The sequence below is a fragment of the Onychostoma macrolepis genome, chromosome 18 (genome assembly GCF_012432095.1).
Source record: "Onychostoma macrolepis isolate SWU-2019 chromosome 18, ASM1243209v1, whole genome shotgun sequence".
Taxonomy (NCBI): Eukaryota; Metazoa; Chordata; class Actinopteri; order Cypriniformes; family Cyprinidae; genus Onychostoma; species Onychostoma macrolepis.
This window is the reverse complement of record NC_081172.1, coordinates 24354885-24378911: the sequence shown is the minus strand read 5'-3', so window position 1 is coordinate 24378911 and position 24027 is coordinate 24354885. Positions and strand designations below refer to the sequence as shown.

At 38.1% G+C, this 24027-nt stretch overlaps 1 long non-coding RNA gene across 1 annotated transcript; it reads left to right on the top strand.

Moving 5' to 3' along the window:
- The first annotated feature begins 3334 nt into the window (after positions 1-3334).
- On the top strand, positions 3335-4011 carry LOC131524027 (uncharacterized). Its single transcript, XR_009266908.1, has 3 exons — positions 3335-3376; positions 3495-3587; positions 3890-4011. It is a non-coding gene; the product is annotated as an uncharacterized LOC131524027 (long non-coding RNA).
- The last annotated feature ends 20016 nt before the right edge of the window (positions 4012-24027 follow it).

Genomic DNA, 24027 nt, shown 5'->3' with positions numbered 1-24027 from the left:
GTCAACGTTCAGAATGTTAAATGTTGACTAAACTAATAAAAACAAATCCAGCCAACACTGAGATCATTCTGCACGTGCACGAGCCTGAGTGACTTCGCGGGAGAAACAGCGCCATCATCTTGTCAAGTTCACGAGTCAGGTGAGTTGCACTAAATGAATGTTATTTTTTAGACTAAATTTAACGAGAAAATCATGCAACATATCCAATTTTTTGAGTAGACATTGATTTAAGGATTCAGGGTAGGTTTCAACTTCTGTTTCATCACAAATTGACTTAATTAACTGATATTGATACATTGTAAGTGATTTAAAAGGCATCATTTAATTTTTTTAACTTAAAATGTACTCTCCATCAGGGTGTGGCCAAAGGTTTTATTGGTTTGTCATCACTGCAAGATTTCAGATGCAACCCAGTCAGTTCTTCCAAGGCACCAAACACCAGACCGCTTCACTGCAACTACATACTGTGCGTACCTTCAAGACTAGGAGTTTATTGTTTTCATTCCAGGTAATGTGTGTAAATATTTAGTGTTTACTACAATTAAAATGTGCTTTATTGTTCTCAGTGGCATCTACGCTAATATTAGTCTGTTTCATTCTTATTCCGAGGTCACCATAGCCACCCAGATCCAGTCCGTATCCAGAAAAGATGGTGGATCAGCACTTAGAGACGACATCTACAGCCCTGAATGTCAGCGGAGACTATGTCAGCTAGATGAGCTCCAGAGACAGATCCCCAGTGAAGACCTCGTTGGCCATCGGGACAAGACCACGAGAACCAGACAAGTACTCTGCTCAATCTGACCTGTGCAGGAATTAAACCATGCCATGCTGGTTTTGTCTGGCCAGAGGAGAACTGCCCCTCGACTGAGCCTGGTTTCTCCCAAGGTTTTCTACTCAGTTTCTGTCACCAATGGAGTTTTGAGTCCTTGCCGCTGTCACCTTTGGCTTGCTTATTTGGGGACGCTTGGCTGATTGCATAGACACTATTGGAAGAGAGCTGAACTGAATGATGATTTCATTGAATCATCAATGAACTGACTTTAACTGGAAAAATGACTTGTTAATGTCCTCTTGCATTATCAACAAACTATTTTCCTGTTTGACTGTAAAGCTGCTTTGACACGATCAGTATTGTATAGAGTGCATTATAAATAAAGGTGACTTGACTTGATTTTATATACTGTAACACCTGGTTCATTTTTTTTTTTTTTTTGACTTCTGCCTCATTTTAAAGATGTAATTGTGAACAGTAGTAATATTTGTAAATGTTTGTTTGCTAACATTTTGTTTAGCTTGTTTAGGTTTTTCTTAGTTCATTAAAGTTTAAACTGAATTTTGCAGTTGTATTTGTCAGCTGGAGCTTTAAAGTTCACCCAAAAATGAAAATTTGCTGTTAATTTACTGACCGTTAGGCCATCCGAGATGTAGGTGACTTTTTTTCTTTAAGCCTGTATGTTTAGTCTGTGTGACACATGTTATTAATGGAGATTGTTATTAAATAATGGCTATTATGTGTTGTAAATTGTGTGTTTTTAGTGATTGATAAACACCAGTTAATCATTTTGAATAATTTTGTTAAACTATAAAAATATATGTTTTACTTCCCCCGCAATTTCTTATGATGCCCAAATAATAAATCTTAGTTGAGGTAACATATAAAACACATGGAGTAAAGTGTTAAATTTTAATTGACATAACTTACTGTAGTCTTCTAAATGTTTGACCAATTAAAACATTTTATTTGAATGGACTATAAAACTACTATACAACTACTTTTTAGAGTGTAGACCAGGGCTCCTCAAATCTGGACCTCAAGAGCCACTTTCCTGCAGAGTATAGCTCTAACCCTAATCAAACCCACCTGAACATGCTAATCAATGTCTTCAGGATCATTAGAAAATCACAGACAGGGTTGGAGCTAAACGCTGCAGTAGATTGGACCTCCAGGGTAAGATCTGAGGAACCCTGGTGTAGACTGTGTCTGTTCCCTGAATACTAAGGACAAATTATATGCTTTCTAAGGGATATAGAATAAAATCAGATTGCGATTTAACCAAATTATAGCAAAGTAAGCTAAATAATGTCACAAAACTCTGGAATATTGGTAGTACCCAGAATATCAAAGTCCAGTAAAGGAGGCAGAGATTTTTCGCATTTTACTCTTAAACTCTCGACACTGTAAAATGTAACTGATGATCTTACTAATAAAAGTAAGTGGTTATAACTTATTTTGAATAAGTTTGTTGACTTTACTAAGTTTAACAAAGTAACAACAACCTGTTATCACTGAAAGTTATTAAACTAAATAGGTTCAATTAAACTTTACTTACAATAATGAGTATTTTGAAATGAGTGGTTATGCACAGTTCCACCAATAGGTGGAATCTATTTGCAGCAGTGCATCTGACGATGGGAGGAGCACATGGAGAGGTGAGTCATCTCGTGTTTGTCATATTTTTTAGTTGCTTAATATACAGTAATCGACCAAGTAATAATCAGATTAAGTAAGGTAGAGTTGCATAGCAACATTGGATGTTATATTTTTTTGATCAAATTGTTGGATTGTGCTGGATTGTGTTCATCGAAATGAGCAGTCTAACATTTGCTAATCACTGCATCTTTGACTGCATTTTTTTTAATCACGTTTTTGTTTTGAATGGCCTTTGAATGTGTGTTGTTCATTCCGTTCTGATGTAAATTTTTTGGTTCATGAAATTGTTTTCTAAATGTTAGTAGGTTTTACACCTGCTTCCAAGCACATTGAAAAGAGATTGTAGAGAAGGAGCCTCCAGTAAAAGAGACTCTCCAAAGATGGCCATTAATTTTCACAGAAAGAGAGGTAACTTATAATTAAATCACAACACGATAACACAAAATATAAAGAACACTTAATTTACTTTCCCTCATGCCATGCCAGATGCCTTTTTTCCCACCAACATTTTTTTTTAAAGTTTTTAGAAAACTAGTCAATTTATTGCAAGTGAAGAGGTGCTACAATGTGAAAGCTCAAAAGCGCAAACAGATATTGCTACATTTAATCCATACAACTCTATATGAACTCAGGGATGGGTTATTTTTGTATTATAAATTTACTCATTTGGATTCATCTGAAGGTAGTCATGTGAATCTAGGATTGCATGAGTGTGAGTAAATTAAACAATTTGCAAGTATCCCTTTAAAAGAGTAACAAAAAGCCTAATACTTTTCTGTTTCTTTTTACAGATCAATTAAGAGTTTAATCAAATTACAGCAAAACCTCAAGCAAGAATTTTCTCTGCACTCGATCAACATGCTTCACGATTTCTGGACATTTTGAGAGCAAGAAAGGGGCTGTTGGAAAAAGACTGAATTTCTTCAGCGAATCAAACCTGTGGTAAGCTTATCAATGCTTCTTTCTTAAACTAAATTATGTTACTGCCTTATTAACTAATTTCATATTTAATTTTGTTGTACATACACTGTAAAATGTAATTGTATCTTTTTTAATCCAGAGCACTGATATCACTGCAAAGCGCACGGCAGTTCTACGTGGACTTCCACTCATTCTTGGAGAAGAAGCCTCTGACTTTTTTACAACAGCACTGGTAAGTACCTTTACTATAACCCCCACACAAACATCACATATAGGCATTCAATTATGCTTTAGTCAAGTCCTTAATTTGGACCAGATAAGTAAATTCTGCTTTTGTTTCACTTTTCTTAATCAAGCCCTTGTACTGTTCATTTTGTCAAATTTCTACAATGTACTTTAACAACAGTTTTGATTAGTTATACTTAGAACATGGCCCAAGAGATGGTCCTGATTCTTTAGGTGACATACTTTTGTGAGATTTCCCATTTATAATGTAACAAGAATTGTAATATTGCTGTTCTTTTTAAAAATTAGGACTGTGAATGTGACACACCCCAGATTTCCATTGGGATACTGACTGTGACACCAGAACATAGCCAGGATTCCCCACAAGCACTGCATTTGAGGCTTCAAACACCGCAATCATCTTGGAAGGAGTCATCGTGATGGATGATCTTGAAAATCTTCCAGATGCCATGTGACTACTTTTGGGCTGACATATGCACTGAGAGTGTTTCTTTTACTTGGACACAAATTTCTGAAACCAAAACTACAGTCACTTAAAGACCTGCTGCTGATGTAAGTTGAGGCTGTTTGAGATTGTTTTAAAGGGATAGTTGAATCCCTTTAATCTTCTGGTTGCACAAAAGTTTGTTTAATTACACTTTTCGACTGTTACCTGTCAAACTTTGTTGAAAACATTTTTAAACGTTAAAGAATGTTTAAAAAATTTTCTTAAGTTTTAAAGCAGTGTTATTATTTTTTAATTGTAAGCACTGTTAAGACTTAAGCTAGTGTTGATTATTTTAAAAGGTCACCTGTTCAGTTTCAGGTCAAAGATTGTCAAGCAGTCAGGATCCTTTTTAGCTGCACTTGCACTGCACTTTTAAGTTGCTTTAGGAGATTAACATGAGTAACAGTGTTTTTGTTTGTCAAAATTGTTAATGCTATATTCAAAAAACTACTTGTAGAGTTGGGTCATCTGACTTTGTTTGGTACGCTGTAGTACCTGAAGAGATTTAATATATAATAAACAATGTTAAACTCAAGTTCAGTTGTTGCTTTTTGTCTTAACTTATTGTTTTTAGTTTAGTTTACTTGAAATTAAGGCAATCGGTTTCCTAACATTTTCCTAGTAATGTGAACACTAATAGAAAGTTAAGTCAAATAATGATTTTAAGTCAACAGTACTTAAGTATACTTGATTAACAAGTTGTCTCCACAAATTGTGTTAAGTTACGCCAACTAAACATTAATACTCTACTTTACTTGGAAATTTTAAGGCAATCGGTTTCCTCACTTTTTCTAAGTAAAGTCAACTTGTTACATTTTACAGTGTAGCCTTCTGATAATGTTTGGGGCTCAGACACTCTCTCTCTCTGTTTAAATCTAGATTAAAAATACATCTTTTAGCCAAGCATTCACATAACAACTCATAACCTTGTACTCTAGTAATAAATGCACAATTATCTTTTGCCTGAAATAATATGAACAGCATCTATGCTAATTCTTCTCCTTTTGTTTTCCTGTTTCTATCTCTCAGGTTTCCCATCCCAGTGTTACTACAGCTTAGATCCAGCCTCACTTGTGGTTACTTCAGATGATGCCAGCACTCATGAAGACCTCAGATGATGGCAACTATAGATGAACATACCAACCTGACAAATGTTATGTATTGTCATCATTGCCTTAAAGCATACGTTGAGTGATTTTCAACCCACTTTGTATTGTTACTATGATGGTAATATATGTGAACGAACAATGTTTAATCTTTCTTTGAGTTCCATGAGATATACCCATTTATTTGTCAGCCAAATAATATTTTGCATTATCCGAATAATGTTTATTTACATATTACAGACTTTATATGACAGTATAAAGTGGATTTAAATTCTCCGAACCTACCCTTTAAGTTGTCCCTTTAACTGACCATGTGCTTTGAACACATAACTTGTATTATCTTAGAGTTATTGACATATAGACATTCATTTGTTGCCAGAAGATGTTCCCCATTGAGTCACAGTCACCTCAGGCTGTTGATAGGATTTTTTTTTTTTGGAAACCATGAAATTTTCTAAAGCTGCTTTGATTGTGAAAAGCATTGTACCCTTACAACAGTTAACCATGTTTTTACTATGGTAAAACTAGTAATCATAGCTGTAGTAATCAGGGTTTTTTAGTTTTTCTCAAACTAAGGTTTTGATATCATAGTTCTACAATAGTAATATTTTAGTAATGCTGGAGTAAAACTGTGGTAACCATAGTTTTTGAAACGATGGTGAAGTTTGTAGTTACTATAGGTGTACTGCTGTAGTAAGACCATGGTTATGGTAGTTACTGTGAATTTACTACAACAATCATAGTTAAACCATGGTTAATTTTGTGGTTGACTGTTGTATGGACATATGTGAACTGAATGCTTCTATTTGAAAGTCACATTGGATAAAACCATCTGATAAATATACTGTAAATGCATTTGTATGTTTAATCTGTTCACTGAAAATAAATTTTCAATTGCCATTGTAGATTGTTTTTGATCCATTATTGTGTGCAAGGATATTTTGGTTAGCGTAATCGAACTGATTATGAACCGTGGACCAACCGTGGACCACCAGCAAACAGTAATTATAAACCAGCGGCTCGTCAGCGGACCGCTGTCGGAAAAGCGGTGGCTGCCGCTGGTGGTCCACTGGAATAACGATGAGCAAAGCGCCGGTGAACCGCCGACTTTGCCACCAGTGGGCCGCCAGTGGCCCGCTGGTCTTATGTTAGCTGGGATAAATTTATATAAATTATTTTTATTTCATACAAATGCATACAAACCATTAAACTAAGACAAACAACTGAAAACTTGACATCTTGACCTGACGCATAAAGCAAGCAATTGAAAGCAATGCAGTTCCTATTTTGTCATATACTGACGCCTAGGGGCACTTTTGGCGTCTTCATAGTGACGCGAAAGGCGTTTGACCATGCTTCAGTTTTTGACGCCTTGGGAGTGAGAATGGGTTGTTAGAAGGATGTAATAACACCTGAATAATTACTATTCAATACTTTACAAAAATCTCAAAAGCTTACAATGATTTCAGTCATTACTAAGGAGCTATCATGATCTTCACTTTAGAATACTCATCCAAATAATTAGTAATTCCTTCTAAAGAATTTGGTAATACTTGAGTCATTACTAGTGGGTTACCATGACCTTTACTTTAGAATTAATTATACATTATGTATTATTCATATTAATTATCAACCTGTATACAGTAGTTCTTAGCAGTTCTTGGGGAAGTATGGAAAAAATAATAGTTACTGATTAGGTAATAGTGAACTACCATATTCGACTAAGCACTATTACTTACTAATTCATTAATCAGAGCTGCTTGTTAGTTACTAGTAGTTACTAGAGTGCTAATATTGCATTACTCGGTAACGCTTTATAATAACTGCACGCTATGAATCATTAGGTAAGCATTAGTAAATAGTCAGTTCATCCTTTATAAAGCATTGTCCCAACATTAATAGTCATTAGTAAGCAGTTTATAAATACAGCTATAAATGTCTTGTTCTTGATTTATAAGCATATCTATTACAAAGGAGATTTAAAGGCTCATTTATCTTCCTAAAAGAAAAAAATAAACAAACACAACACAGAGGGATACAGAACTCAGAAATATTTATTTCAAGATGAAAAAAAAAAAATGAAACTGTCCAGCTGTACACTTTAATTTTTCTTTTTAGTTGTACAGTTGTACAGTTTCCTTTTGCATCATGAAAAATATTTCTGTGTTCTGTATCCCTCTGTGTTGTGTTTGTTTAACTTGTCTGTTTGGAAGATAAATGAGCCTTTAAATCTCCTTTGTAAATGCTTTACGAGGTATGAATAGTCCTCACTTTAGATGAGCTCACAAAAATAGATGGCTGGCAACTACTAAATGTTTTATAACTACCTGACTTAATCATGAATTACAGCAGGAATATGTGTTAATAAAGCATTTATTAACACACTGAGCAACTATTATCATGTGTCTAAATCATAAGATTCATAAATGTACATTTAAATAGTTTATTAATCATTTACTTACACTTTCTAAATGATCTTATGAACCACTGACAACTGCTAAATAACTGGTTTGTAAATAATAATAATAATTTAGAAATTATAAATTGTTCATTAATAAAGTATGAAAATACAATTATTAAACATTATAGATATGCTCAAGAACAAAACATTTAATGTTGGAACAATGCTTTATAAATGATGAATTGACTATTTACTAATGATTAACTAATGATTCATAGCGTGCAGTTATTATAAAGTGTTACCCATTACTCATATGTTCTTGTGTAGTTATTCATTAATGATTGAACCGTATTCTAAAATGTTACCGACAAAACTAATAATTTAATTGTTGTTTTTAATTATGTAAATTTTAATTATTGACAAGTGTTATTTAACAAAACAAAATATTATGTGGCATTTAACATAGTTCTGAATTAGATTTTTTTTTTTTTTTTTTTACTTGAATATTGAACATTTGAAATTTAGCACGTTTTTTAGTAGACATGAAGAACAGCGGATTTTTTGTTCTGAATTCTTAGACTGCAAATATCCAGTTTTTTTAAAAAATACAGCTTCAAGTTTTCAAGGTGAAGAAGAAATTCAGAACATCAAATTCAATATTTAAAATTCAAAGCACAGAAATTCAGATTGTACAGAAAGTAGGTCAGAGATCATCCACAGGGAAGAGTAGATGATGTCTGAAAAGTCTAACGAAGCATTTACTGTGACAGGGAGGGGACATGTTCGGTTCACTTATGGCGCTTTTCCATTGCATGTTAAGGCATGGTACGGTTCAGTACGGCTCACTTTTGGGGGGTTTTCCACTGAGTACAGTACCTGGTACTTTTTTTAGTACCACCTCGGCCGAGGTTCCAAGCGAACCATACCGTTACCAAAACGTGACGTGTAAACACTGCTGATCACTGATTGGCCGGAGAAAATCGTCTCTCATTGATAGCCGAGGAGCCGATCCAGCGAGAGCGTGATGGAGCGACGTGGAATTAAAAAGTTTTTCAGGAGTCACGGCAGTAGAGGCGGCACAACTATAACGACACGTGAATAATCCCACCCACTCTAAAGATGTACTAAACTGTAGGGGTGTGTAGCGGAGCCATTATTTGTATCTGTATCTGTGACAATCTCAAAATTATTTGTATCTGTATTCGGATAGATCTGGAAGTGGGCGTGGCTTAAGCCGGAAGTTCATCAAATTACATGAAAATAGCCTACCATTTTAAATGCAAATCTGTTCGATTTGTAGTTTTCATTTAACAAATATGCCTTGTATAACTAAATTATTCTTTTTTATTAAAAGTATAACTTTGTAAATATCTTCTATTTAAAACTTTATCAAAAAAGAAAAATAACTTTATTCTTATTATTTTCCAGTGAAACTTTGTGTACAAATTTGACAAGAGACAAGCATCCACAATCTTAAATAAGAGCACTAGCAGAAAAAAAGAAGCCGAAAAAAAAAAATAGCAATGGAAAGAAAGTGTTCAGTGACCTACTCATAGCAGAATGACAATAAAGCTCCCTTGAAATTTAAGTAACTTACTGTATATCATATGTTGCGGGAGTCCGACGAGTTTTTTTTTTTATCAACAGAGCACAACAAATCATTTGGACCCTCCAAAAGCCTTGATCAAACATTGCTTTTCTTTGTAGCCTAATTAAATATAATGCCATTCACGAAAAGGGCTAATGTAATGCGTTTTTACAGTTTGATTTCAAAAAGGTTTGAAGTTAGGACCGTTTTAGGATATTTTTGTCGAGTTGATATAACTCTAGACAAAGCTCTGATTTCTGTGAGACGCGCATCGCGGCTATTGATTTGCGCTCATTTCATTCATATAGGCTATAGTTTACACTCATTCACTTTACCCATCCAGGCCCATAGCCAGCTATGAGGTCCATACCTCTGTAAATGTTTCATGTTCAAAAATAAAATTTGAAAATATATGAAAATTTTTTTTAAATCATGTCGCTGAATAAATTCATGTGGCTGACTCGCAGCAGCTGCGAAACGCAGGAGTGAAGGAGCTTAGCACATGTGCAGCCTCCACTCTGCTCCATGTTGCCAGATATAGATTTTATAAGCGTCACTGGACTTGTTTTAATACTTAATGTAACAGCGTTAATAAAGTAATTAGGTCATTAATAAAGTGGGAAGATGAAGGTTGATGTTAGAGATTGTGTATGCTATTTGCAAAATATAAGATTTAAACTTATTTTGGTGCATTTGTCAGGAGATTGGTTGTGTTTGATTTTTTGTAGCAATATCTGGCAACACTGCTTCACTGGCACTGACAAGCAGCAATCAAAAAAGGAGTGCGCGGATAGTTTATTGCTGAGGAGACCACATTCGTTAGACAAACACAATGATCACCATGATCAAAGCAGTACCAGCCATTATTATTGCACAAATCTTAACCGCAGACCTCATTAATGTAGTGCTGTTCCAGCAAACATGTGATTGTGTCTGCCGAATATTTTTTCTGTTATTCGGATAAATCCATTATCCGTGCCTTTCCGAATAAGGTATTCGGCTTCGGGCACATTCCTACTAAACTGCAGTGTAAACGCAAACCGAAGCCGAACTGAGCCGTGCTGAGCCGAGTCGTACCACGCAGTGAAAAGCGCCAATAGTGGCCCCAGTTCAAGTGGTCCCCAGTTCAGGTTCTATAGTTCTATTAATGAAATGATAACATGCAGAGTTTTATAGTTGTCTTGTTAGCACATGTTGTGCATTTTTTTATGTGCAGATGTGGGCATGGCCCACAAATGTAAATTTGTAAATTGAATGTATAAGGCTTCAGGTGCTATTCTCTTCCAGTTTTAGCTGCACAAAACAATCTGTTATACTGCTTCATTTTTCAAACTGGTATTTCTTATTTCATTATCATAATTGCAAACACACCGATCAGGCACTGCTCATTACCTATGCAATACCATTCCAGCTGTGAAGCATGGTCATGGTAGCATAATGCTGTTTTTCAGCAGCAGGGACAGGGAAATTGAGTTCAGTTCTATTTTTGCCTATGTCACTCGTGACCTTTCCAACATAATCATGTAATGCAAAGTTGTGGATGAGCATTGCAGAACTAGTGCAAGATGAGCATTTGTGGTTAAAAAGTACATACAAATGAACACTGAACAAAATTATAAACGCAACACTTTTGTTTTTGCCCCATTTTTCATGAGCTGAACTCAAAGATCTAAGACTTTTTCTATGTACACAAAAGGCCTATTTCTCTCAAATATTGTTCACAAATCTGTCTAAATCTGTGTTAGTGAGCACTTCTCCTTTGCCGAGATACTCCATCCACCTCACAGGTGTGGCATATCAAGATGCTGATTAGACAGCATGATTATTGCACAGGTGTGCCTTAGTCTGGCCACAATAAAAGGCCACTCCAAAATGTGCATTGGGGGGGGTCCGGAAACCAGTCAGTATCTGGTGTGACCACCATTTGCCTCACGCAGTGCAACACATTTCCTTTGCATAGAGTTGATCAGGTTGTTGATTGTGGCCTGTGGAATGTTGGTCCACTCCTCTTCAATGGCTGTGCGAAGTTGCTGGATATCGGCAGGAACTGGAACACACTGTTGTATACGCCGATCCAGAGCATCTCAAATATGCTCAATGGGTGACATGTCCAGTGAGTATGCTGGCCATGCAAGAACTGGGATGTTTTCAGCTTCCAGGAATTGTGTACAGATCCTTGCAACATGGGGCCTTGCATTATCATGCTGCAACATGAGGTGATGGTCATGGATGAATGGCACAACAATGGGCCTCAGGATCTCGTCACGGTATCTCTGTGCATTCCAAATGCCATCAATAAAATGGACCTGTGTTCGTTGTCCATAACATATGCCTGCCCATACCATAAGCCCACCGCCACCATGGGCCACTCGATCCACAACGTTGACATCAGCACACCGCTCACCCACACGATGCCATACACGCTGTCTGCCATGTGCCCTGTACAGTGAAAACCGGGATTCATCCGTGAAGAGAACACCTCTCTAAAGTACCGGACGCCATCAAATATTTACTAGTCATATTATTTACTAATGTTATTTATGTGGGGTCATGGAGATTACTGAACAACTAATTATGTAATTATTAGTAATTATGTGATGAGATTCTGATATGATTTGGTTTAGAAATTCCCATATGAAAATTTACCTGATGAAAGAGTATTGCTTATGCTCATCTCAGCAGCGAGTCAGGTCACCAGCATTGTACCGTCGAGGTGCAATACAGTGGAAAAGTAGATTACCTGTTTCCAGCTCCTCCCAGGATATATAACAGCATAATACACAACACGTATAATTACTGTTTTTTGATGGCTATAGTGCTGTTGGTGCACTTTGGGCTTCTGTATGTGGTTTGAGGCAAGTAGAATAAAATGTACTACAACTTTTTTCTTAACTACTGTGCAAACATACACCCTTGTTATATGTAGTTATTGTGTAAGTGTAACATTTGTGGGCTGTAATTTAAAGTGATCCCTTGTTACCCTCTTGTTAGGTGTAGTTAATGTGTAAGTGTAACATCTGTGGGCTGTAATCTAAAGTTATGTACACCCTTTAAGCTCACCTTAAAATAATATGAAATCTTTAAAAATTACAGCACTGTAAAATCACAGACCAGCAATAAACTGTCAATTTATAATATTATGGATGTAAAAGTGCAAGCCAGTAATGCCTGTGAAGTAATATATTAGCGTAGCACACACTCTTATACAGCTAGTCAGCTAACTATGTTGCTAAAACTCTCTTCTGAATCTAATGTAATTATTTCCCACATCCAAGTTATAATATTGTAAAATTAAGGGATTCATGTTCAGACATTTGCATAAGTAGTGAAACTTACCCAAAATAAATGCTTAAACATCTAAAAACCACACATTTAAGGGGCTCCTCTTTTGGTGAAAGTTTTTAGACAGCTTTCAAAATGGCCGCCAGACAGTGTGAACACATGGAGACCCATACCTCAGTGCAATGGTCTGACTGACTTGAAATTACAGGGGGTATATAGTAACAAACATAAATTGGGTGAAACATCAAGAAGGATAATAAATTATTTCTTCTTTTTAATAATGTGATTTCAAAAATGGAATTGTGCTTAATAGGTACGTTTACCCTATAGTCCATTATAAATGTAAAAGTAGATTTAATATGGTGTTCATTGTGTGTTATAAATAAATCATAATCTTAATTTATAACCACAAATGCATAAGCATTATAATTATCAGCACACAGACTGGAAGACACTGAGGTAAGTGCACAAACAGCAGGTTTATTAAAACACAGGCAGGGAGAGAAGAGCAAGACAGCAAGTCCAGGGCCTGTATTCATGAAAAATCTTAGCGCTAAGAGTTGCTCCTAGTAAGAAAATTCTAAGAAAATTCTTAGAAATGTGGGTGTTTCCTCTTAAAATTAAAGAAAAGATCTTAGTAAAGAAAAAAGTACTGCGGAGATACTAGAGGTTCTTGTGATTTGTAATTACCGTAAAGGGGTGTTGTGCTCCCGCCAGCCAATGCCAGCACTCCTCCAACACTAACTTGATGGCGAGCAGTTCCCGGTTGCCGATGTCATAGTTCCGGGGTAAGCTCCCTGGAGAAGTAAGCGCAACGAAGGAGGCTCTCCGTGGTACTGGGATAGCACTGCTCCTACGCCGGTGGTAGAGGTGTCCACTTCCACCACGAAAGGGAGTTGGGGATCTGGATGAGCGAGGATGGAAGCAGTGCAGAAGGCCTCTTTGAGCTTCTTGAAGGCGGCCTGAGCTTCGGGGGGTCAGGACAGAGACTTGGGTTGGCGTCGGAGCATGGAAGTGAGGGGAGCTGAGAGGAGACTGAAGTTCTTGATAAATAGTCGGTAAAAGTTGGCGAAACCAAGAAATCGTTGGAGCTCCTTGACAGACTGTGGTTGGGGCCAGTCGCAGATGGCTTGGACCTTCCCTTGGTCCATATGAATGCCATCAGCACTGATGTTGTAACCGAGGAACTGGACTGTGGGGCGATGGAATTCACACTCCGAGCTTTAGGTAGAGGTGGTACTTACGGAGCTATTGAAGGACCTGCATGATGTAGTGGCTATGTTCGGCCAGGTTCTGGGAGTAGATCAGGATATCGATGATGTACACAATGACAAATCGATGAAAAAACTCCCGGAACACCTCGTTCATAAACCCCTGGAAGACGGACTGTGAGTTGGATAGGCCATACAGAATCACTTGATATTCATAGTGGCCTGAAGGGGTTTTGAATGCAGTCTTCCACCAACAAGGTTATAAGCACTCCGCAAGTCCAGCTTCATGAAGATGCAGGCCCCATGGAGTTCCTCGAGGGTGGCCGGAATCAGGGGAAGTGGATAGGGGAGCTTGATGGTGTGTTCATTCAGAGCTCTGTAATCAATACATGGCAGCAGGCCTCCACCAGTGAGCTGTAAAGGCATCAAAAGAGTTAATGTTCTCTGAGAATTCCAGATAGCTCAAGCCCAGAGCAACGCTCATTTGGTGAGAGAGAGAGAGAGAGAGAGAGAGAGAGAGAGAGAGAGAGACACTTTCAACTGCTCTGTGACAAACTTCTGGGGCTGCATGTCGATAAAGATATATTTGAAGCAAAAAAAAAAAACACCACATTCAAGCACCTCACCCGAATATGGAGCCAGAAGGGCCATGGGACTGGCTGAGGCAGATGGAGGGTTGGTGCCCGGGGTGAGTGTGGATAGAAGAGTGCTGACGAGCCCCCCGAGAAAATCCGCTGTTGCGGGGCTTTGGGACTCCATCCCCAGTCCTTGTTTGTTCGGTCTGGTCTTCTGTCAGCACACAGAGGTAAGTGCACAAATAGCGGGTTTATTAAAACACAGGCAGGGAGAGAAGAGCAAGGCAGAGAGTCCAGTTGAGTAAACTAGGGTTAGCAGGTTTCTTGGATCTTAACTGAGTGATGAGTCCTTCCCTTCCTTTCCAGGATATCCACGGAGTATGAGGAGATGGTGGCGCACTGGAACAGAGGAGAGCGGGGAGATGATCGCTGGAGAAACTGGCAGGTAAGTAATAGCAGGTGAGAGCCAGGTAAGACCAGACAGTGACTTTGTGGGAGGAATGCAAGGATATAGTGCTCTTGATGTGTGGTGACAGGTGGCGGTGATCAATAATCAGGGGATTGGGATCTGGTGAGTGTAGTTGGCGGTGACTGTAACTCCCTGACAATAATGTATTATAATTGTTGTAATGATTATTTATAAGATAATATAACATACGTTTTTTTTTTTTTAATGCATTAATTCATTATAATGCCTTAAGAATACCCTTGTAATGTATTATAAATATGGGCTTCATAGAAAGTGTTGTATGATGCTCAATGGTTTGCTTTCTTTCAACTCTCATATTGCTCTCACATTTTTTATTTTTTAAATTTACGTAATATTGCTAGACTTCACTCTTCACTTTTTCACTTTTTTTCACTTAAATCCTTATTCATGCCTTGGTAACATTATAGATCAATCATTGCAGTTCTATTTTATTTGGTATTCCAAAAATAAACTAGTAACTAGTAATTGTATGTTTGTGTTTGTGCTTATAGTTTGTTTATTTGTGTTTTGTATTGCTTTGTATATTATTGATTTTACTATCTATGCTGTAAGGTGTCCTTGAGTGTTCTGAAAGGTGCCTTTAGGTTGTATGATTTTGTACAACTAAACTTGAACTGATTTCGTGTGAGACCTAGTTCGAAGCCATTTTGTATTTTTAATGACCTCAGAGACCTTGTTAACACCTCATCCAAATGATTTGCATTAAAAAAAAATGTCCACTTCAATATCCTGGAGCATTAGGTCCCACACAGACTATAGGGTGAACACCTCTGCCTCCCTCACTAACACTCCAGGAGTTAGGGAGAGAGGAGAAAAAGAGGAAGAAGAGCTTCTGGAGGTGGCCCGCTCTCCATTTCCTCACTGCAGAGCAGCAAAATATGAACTGGCTCAGGTTGAGAATACAGGGTTAGATCAGGGTGAGATCATATCAGAGACTTACCAATGGTACAATCACATGCTATGATGACACAAGGATTGATTGATATTGCTGGCATTATCACACTACACATTTTAGAGTAACATTTCAAATATCAGAAATGGAATTAAGAGGATAGCTTTATTAACCAATCTGGTCAGTATGTGATCATTTTAATTTAGAAACAAAACGATTCACTTTTTTTTTTTTTTTTAGGATATCAAGTTGAAAGTGCCCTTAAATGAAGAATCATTCTAATTTGAGTATGCAATATTTTATTCATAATATTTATTTGATTTTATTCATATAGTAGCTGTTTTTTATTTATATAATAGCTTTCTTTTTTTCCTCTCCATGGAAATAGGCCTCACATTCATGGCCAATAAGGGCCCTAGCTTTCCTCAGGACTGGCAGGGTGACACAGATCACTACATTATGGTCATGGATTGGTCCTTATCTTGCATGGATTTGTTTAATTTCATGGGACTCCATGAAGGAAGCTTTGAAAAGGGGACAGCACAACATATTATGTGGCAGGTCATTAATACCACTAACATTTGCTGTGAGTGTGGTGTCTTCCATCAGGACATCAAAGTGGAGAACCTGCTGGGGAACCAGGACACCATGAAAGTCAAACTGATTAACTTTGGATGCAGTGAGTTCATGAAGAAATCTGCTTTCAAACTTGCATGGTGTGTCTTATGAGCAGTGTTGGGCACGTTACTTTAAAAAAGTAAGTAGTTATAGTTACTAGTTACTTCTCACAAATAGTAACTGAGTTAGTAACTGAGTTACATCATTATAAAAGTAACTAATTACCAGGGAAAGTAACTACTGTGTTACTTTTAAAAAAATGTTCAAATGTCAAATAACTTTGGATGCCCCCAATATTAAATATGTTAAATTAATGAAATGGACACTAAAGAGAATAAATTATTATTATTATAAAACATTGTACATTAATCTACACTATATATCTACTCACACTTAATATCAGTCAGTCAAACATTATAATATAATATTATGATAATTTAATATTATATGATGATAGAACTTTAGTAATTAGAATAACCAAGTATGAATGCATATTTGTCATCACTATAAAACGCATTAAGGATTAATGAGCTGCTGGGTTCATGAATATTAATCACGTTGTCTGCGTTCGCTCGAATTGATTTGCTGAAATCAAAACAGGGACGATAATAGGTGAGCGCTAGCCAATGAGATTGTCCTTTGCGCATTAGTTCCGCCCACTACCAGACAACCCGGCAGTTCTTAAAAACTGAAGAATTCCAGAGGAACTCCGTTATTTTGACAGGAAAATACAACAAAGAATATTGTTTACATGTAGCGTGTCAATTCTGCATGTTATGAAAGACTCTCTTGCTCTGTCTCTTTCTTTGCGTGCGTGTATGTGAGAGAAAGCGACGGCGAGTATAGTACGTCAAATACAGCTACACTGAGCATCCATTCAGATGAACTGAAAAATTAAATTCTAATAATATAATATAGTAACGCCACATTTTATTGTCAGTAACGGTAACGGCGTTGTAACGGGGGAAACAGTAATTTGTTTGATTACTCGTTACTGAAAAAAATAACGCCGTTAGTAACGCCGTTTATTTATAATGCCGTTATTCCCATCACTGCTTATGAGCTAACTTGTTAAATATTTTAAAAAACATCCTATAGTCAACATGCTGTGGTAATGTATTAAAGGGGTCATATGATGCGATTTCTTGTTTCATGCCCCCAGATGTCTACGTCACAATGTAGAAATATTTGCGTAATGCCGCCCAAATGTGCACGCAAAAAAAAGACACTGTGGTTTCAGTAACCGCAGTAGTGTTGATGCAGCCATGTCATGGAGACCCTGTAGGTTTCTATGCGAAAGCAAAAGCACTTTATTTATTTGGGCTTCTGAAAGTAGATGCAATTAGGAATCATTGTTAAGATTTGTTTACAACAGAACAGCACAACCCACATGTTCAAATTTGTGCAACGCATTTTATGGATGACAGTTTGGCCAATCACAATGCACTGTGTCAGCTGGCCAATTAAATCAGACTGCCCTCGTCGGGAAGGAGGGGCTTTGTAGAAAACGTCACGTTTGAGAGAGGCGGGGGCATAGAGGAACTACAATAATGTACAGTATTTGAAAAATAATTTGTTTTTTGAACATTAAAGCATGTCAACATATGACTCCTTTAACCATCACACATCTCTTTCCTACAAGCACAAGAGCGTATTGTCTTCCAGAAGTGCAGGTACCAGGCAAAGCCAATGACAGTGTGGTCTCTAGGCTTCCTTTCTATATGAAATTATGTGCAGATATTATACTACAACGTACGAATGTCACATGATCAGTGTGAACCTCTGGACAAGACCTGGCCTGTCACAAGGTGAGAACTTTATGAAAGAACAAAAAAGGACAATTTGAAATCTTACAAATAAGACCTATAGCATCAAAGAGAGCAGGTAAAGTACAAGCAATTTAAGACGTCTCTCACCTTTTTGCACATAATGCTGACAGATGATTTGTGTTTATCTGCAGTGCTAAGCCACAGAAGAAACTTGTTTTGGAGGAGATGCATCTCCATAATGGAGTATTATATGGCAGTATGCTTCAAATTCAGGAAAAAAAAAATATATTTTATTATTTTTCTCTAAATTTAACAGCTGTTTTACATTAATAGAAATTAAAGTTGACCTAACATTTGTCACTAAACTACAGAACTAATTACTTACAAAGAGTAAGTAATATGAATTCTTTATTAATATTAAAATATTGTCAACAGCTAGCATAGCAAACAGTTGCAATGAACAAATAATAACTTGCCTGTCACTGCACTGATGTTGGTATGATTGCAGATTAATTGTCACAATTTAGAATAAAAACATAGTCATCCATAACCTAACCTAAGCTCTATTCAGCAGCACAGTGGTAACTACACGAACTACTACATAACAGACAATCTTCTAAATTAAACATAAATGGTCATTAAACACTCTTTCCCTTTACTCAAAAACATGTGAAGTAACCCTTAATTTTGTCATTTCTGTTGATCCAGCCTTATAAAAAGCAAGAAAAAAAATAAATACATAAATAAATAAAAATCACTGCCTTGTTTCAGTTTGTATTACAAAAATGATCAGGCAGTTCCAAATTAAGTAAACTTTTGTTTTATGTATTTAAGTAGCTTGGACACAGTTAAATTAAGCAGAAGCAAAATGTTCAAAGATTGTGTTGCTTTAACTCATTTAAATTATTATTAAGGTTAAGTTATGTTAAGGATAATTTATGTCATGGTAATATACAGTGGGGCAAAAAAGTATTTAGTCAGCCACCAATTGTGCAAGTTCTCCCACTTAAAAATATGAGAGAGGCCTGTAATTTTCATCATAGGTATACCTCAAACTATGAGAGACAAAATGAGAAAAAAAAAATCCAGAAAATCACAATGTAGGATTTTTAAAGAATTTATTGGCAAATTATGGTGGAAAATAAGTATTCGGTCAATAACAAAATTTCATCTCAATACTTTGTTATATACCCTTTGTTGGCAATGACAGAGGTCAAACGTTTTCTGTAAGTCTTCACAAGGTTTTCACACACTGTTGCTGGTATTTTGGCCAATTCCTCCATGCAGATCTCCTCTAGAGCAGTAATGTTTTGGGGCTGTCGCTGGGCAACACGGACTTTCAACTCCCTCCAAAGATTTTCGATGGGGTTGAGATCTGGAGACTGGCTAGGCCACTCCAGGACCTTGAAATGCTTCTTACGAAGCCACTCCTTTGTTGCCCGGGCGGTGTGTTTGGGATCATTGTCATGCTGAAAGACCCAGCCACGTTTCATCTTCAATGCCCTTGCTGATGGAAGGAGGTTTTCACTCAAAATCTCACGATACATGGCCCCATTCATTCTTTCGTTTACACGGATCAGTCGTCCTGGTCCCTTTGCAGAAAAACAGCCCCAAAGCATGATGTTTCCACCACCATGCTTCATAGTAGTTATGGTGTTCTTTGGATGCAACTCAGCATTCTTTGAGTTTTTACCAAAAAGTTCTATTTTGGTTTCATCTGACCATATGACATTCTCCCAATCCTCTTCTGGATCATCCAAATGCTCTCTAGCAAACTTCAGACAGCCCGGACATGTACTGGCTTAAGCAGGGGGACACGTCTGGCACTGCAGGATTTGAGTCCCTGGTGGCGCAGTGTGTTACTGATGGTAGCCTTTGTTACTTTGGTCCCAGCTCTCTGCAGGTCATTCACTAGGTCCCCCCGTGTGGTTCTGGGATTTTTGCTCACAGTTCTTGTGATCATTTTGACCCCACGGGGTGAGATCTTGTGTGGGGCCCCAGATCGAGGGAGATTATCAGTGGTCTTGTATGTCTTCCATTTTCTAATAATTGCTCCCACAGTTGATTTCTTCACACCAAGCTGCTTACCTATTGGAGATTCATTCTTCCCAGCCTGGTGCAGGTCTACAGTTTTGTTTCTGGTGTCATTTGACAGCTCTTTGGTCTTGGCCATGGTGGAGTTTGGAGTTGGACTGTTTGAGGTTGTGGACAGGTGTCTTTTATACTGATAACAAGTTCAAACAGATGCCATTAATACAGGTAACGAGTGGAGGACAGAGGAGCCTCTTAAAGAAGAAGTTACAGGTCTGTGAGAGCCAGAAATCTTGCTTGTTTGTAGGTGACCAAATACTTATTTAACAGAGGAATTTACCAATTAATTCTTTAAAAATCCTACAATGTGATTTTCTGTTTTTTTTTCTCATTTTGTCTCTCATAGTTGAGGTATACCTATGATGAAAATTACAGGCCTCTCTCATCTTTTTAAGTGGGAGAACTTGCACAATTGGTGGCTGACTAAATACTTTTTTGCCCCACTGTACATAGCGATGTTAATGTGTTTGGTCTTGGCAGAATAGATCTGTTATGCTGCTGTTGCACCATAATGTGATTATATCAGATTGAGTTAGAACATCTGGAGTTTTTGACAGAACTTTGCATTACTGTATGAAAATGTACACTATGAATGCAACTGAACAAATTGATACTAAATTTATACCAAATATATTAACACAATGAAAAAGGTTTAGCATTTGCTAAGCCTTTAAGGGGGCTTTCAAATGCTTAATTAGTGTTATATACTTGTTTAATAAACATTTGAAGTGAACTTAGCTTTAAATACACTGCAGACTACCATAACATTTTTTTTTTTTTTAAATCTTCAGTTTCCTTCATAACCAGCTCAGTGTTCTAAAGTTCTCCACACCATTACCATTTCCATAGTCCAGGCATTATAAGACTCCTCTAAGCATGAGTGGGTAGTTTTACAGCTGGCTGAGGAAAGCGAGATAAAAGCATGAAAAACTGCATGATTCAGGCTGACAAACAGCTCTTTTAAAGCATGTGTAATGGTGGATAAACCTCTTAAGATCCTGATCTATCTCTTATATCAGAATTTAAAGCATTAGTATGCTGTAGGAGAGCACTAGAGAAAATCTCTGTGCTGACACGCATAGGACAGTCAACAGCTGGCCAGCCCTGCAGTTGTTTACAAGGACTCGCATTAGGTTTTCAACATACAACCAGCATATCTGACCTTTTCTTAAGAGTCAGCCTTCCACTTGGCTGGGTGACCTTTAACAGTGTAGGAGAATGTTTGGGCCACAGCATTTCTGTTCAGTCGTTAATGTCAAGCCTCAGGGCAAATATCTTCTTACTGGAATCTTTAGAGAATTCCCACCTACTACAGTTGATTGAAAGGGGAAGGGGAAGGGGAAGGGGGGGCAAATAAAGGATCATCATGTCGTTACAAACTTGTATTAATTTCTTCTGTAGAACAGTATTCTAGAAATCAATCAATTGTAACTAACTTTTTTTGACTCTTCACTGACTTATGTTTTAAGGACAATATCAGTTTAAACATTTTTCTAAATATCTTCTGTGTTCTGTAGAATAAAGAAATGCATAAAGTCTTGGAACAGCATGATTTTTTTTGATGAATTACTGGTTGATTTATTCCTCTAAGACACTTTATCAGGGGTGTGAAGTACATGAATAATTGTACATCATCACTAATCAAGTATAAATGTGGGAATTTGTACTTTGAGTAAAGTTAAATATGGAAGCTGTTTTTACATGGCAAAATAATTATTGTTTTTGGCCAAACATACAAATTTTTAAACTATCTAAAGATTATTATTATTTTTACTCAATTTTAGCTTAAGTACAGTTTCTCTGTGCTTTCTATTATGGTCACTGTTCTCTGGGAACACGGAGCGAGAAGACGAGGAGATGTGGAAATCTCACATAAAGTGAGTCTTTAATCATCCAAAAGAGAACACAGGGAACATAGGAAACACAGAGCAACATGGGATGATGTTTAAGAACCGACAAGCACTAACTGAATGGACTGGGGCTTTTAAACACAGGATAATCAGGGAGGAACGAGACACACTTGGAATCAAACACAATCAACGGGAGACAGAAACTGGGTCACGGAGCACATGGGGAGAAAAACACACACAAGACAGTCCACGATCCTGACATTACTCCCCCTCCGGGAAGGTGCGACCTCGCACCATAGCTACAACTGAGGGAGGGACGGGTGGGAGCTTGGGAGGTGGCTCTGGAGGAGGACGAACACCCGGGAGGGTGCCGGCAGACAGAGACCAGGGGGAGTGACAAAGGAGGGAGGAGCCAGGGAAGAGACAGAAGGGACCCGGAGCAGGAGGAGCACAGCAAGACCCAGGCCACAGCAATGATGACAGCCAATGGTGGAGCCAACGGAGGGAGAAGCCATGGAGGAGGAATGGCCGCCGACTCCAGGGGCTGACCAATGGCGGCGGAGCAGGTGGAGGAGGAACCTGAGACGGAGAGCGGAGGTGAGGGATACTCAGACCACTGCAACGCTGGAGGATGGCAGTCCCGCTGAGCTCGTACCGTAGAGATGGTGGGCTGAGGGCGAGCAGAGGGGCTGCCAGACGACAGTGGTGGAAGAGGCAGGAGTGGGTGGGGTATTCACGAGCCACTGCAGGGAGATGGTGGGCTGGGCTCTGTGTCGGGAGTGGATCCGGCAAGATCCTCCATGGGGCAGATGGTAAATGGTGATCCGTTTCTTGCCAGAGTCCACTCCACGAAGGCGGCGAAATCCTCTCGAGGACCATCTTCGGACAACAGCGCTCTGCTCGCGGTGTTCAGGCTTGCATCATAGAATGAGCAGAATGCGCCATCCGGGTAGCTGGTGGCGTTAGCTAAACACAGGAACAGTCTTGTATGGTCCTTGAGAGATCTGTCCCCCTGCTCCAGCAGGAGGAGGAATTTGGGCCGGATGAGGGGATCCATGGGGCACAACGGAAAGAAAAAAACACTGAGAAAACGAGAAACAAAACAGAGGATACAAACGGAGGTAACTGTTTCTGTTGGTTCTTCTGTCATGGTTCTCTGGGAACACGGAGCGAGGAGACGTGGAAATTTCACACAAAGAGAGTCTTTAATCATCCAAATGGGAACCCAGGGAATGTATGAGACACAGAGCAACATGGGATGACGTTTAAGAACCGACAAACACTAAGGCTGTATCCGAAATCGGTCATTTGGACAGCCATTTTAAGTGGCGTTCGAAACCATAGTGGATGTTCTCGAGTGCACTCATTCAATCCCACAATGCACCAGAAAAACGAGTGTACAACCGATGTACACTCAACGGCTAGAGAATCCCCATAATGCACTGAGAGTCGCGCGTCGAGTGAATTCCCGCGTCTCGCCAGAAGATGCCGCCCACAGCTGAATCATCCATTCATTAATTTTTAGAAGCACTCGTCCACAGCGTAATACAACAAAATTACAAATTAATTGTAAATTGACTATTAGGGTTTATATTTATATACATAATTTCCATGACCGAGTTCAAAATAAATCCTTCAATCTTACTACTGGAGCTGCCTGTTTCAAATGATTATTAAACAGCAAACTATGCAAAAGTCACTCACTCGTTTTCATTCACTGCTTCAAGTGAACTGTATGAGTGGACTAATGTAGGGAATAGTGAATGAGGGTATAGGGGGCGATTTCGGATACAGCCTAACTGAATGGACTGGGGCTTTTAAACACAGGATAATCAGGGAGGAACGAGACACACCTGGAATCAAATTAACACAATCAACGGGAGACAGACACTGGGTCACGGAGCACATGGGGAGAAAAAACACACACAATACAGTCCACAAACCTGACAATGACTTCTACATTACATTACAATTCAGTTCAGAAGACCGCTGATTTGTAGTTATATCATGATATTCAACAGTGCATAGGTCCTGTGCAGAAAGAGTTAACATTTTTATTGTCTCCT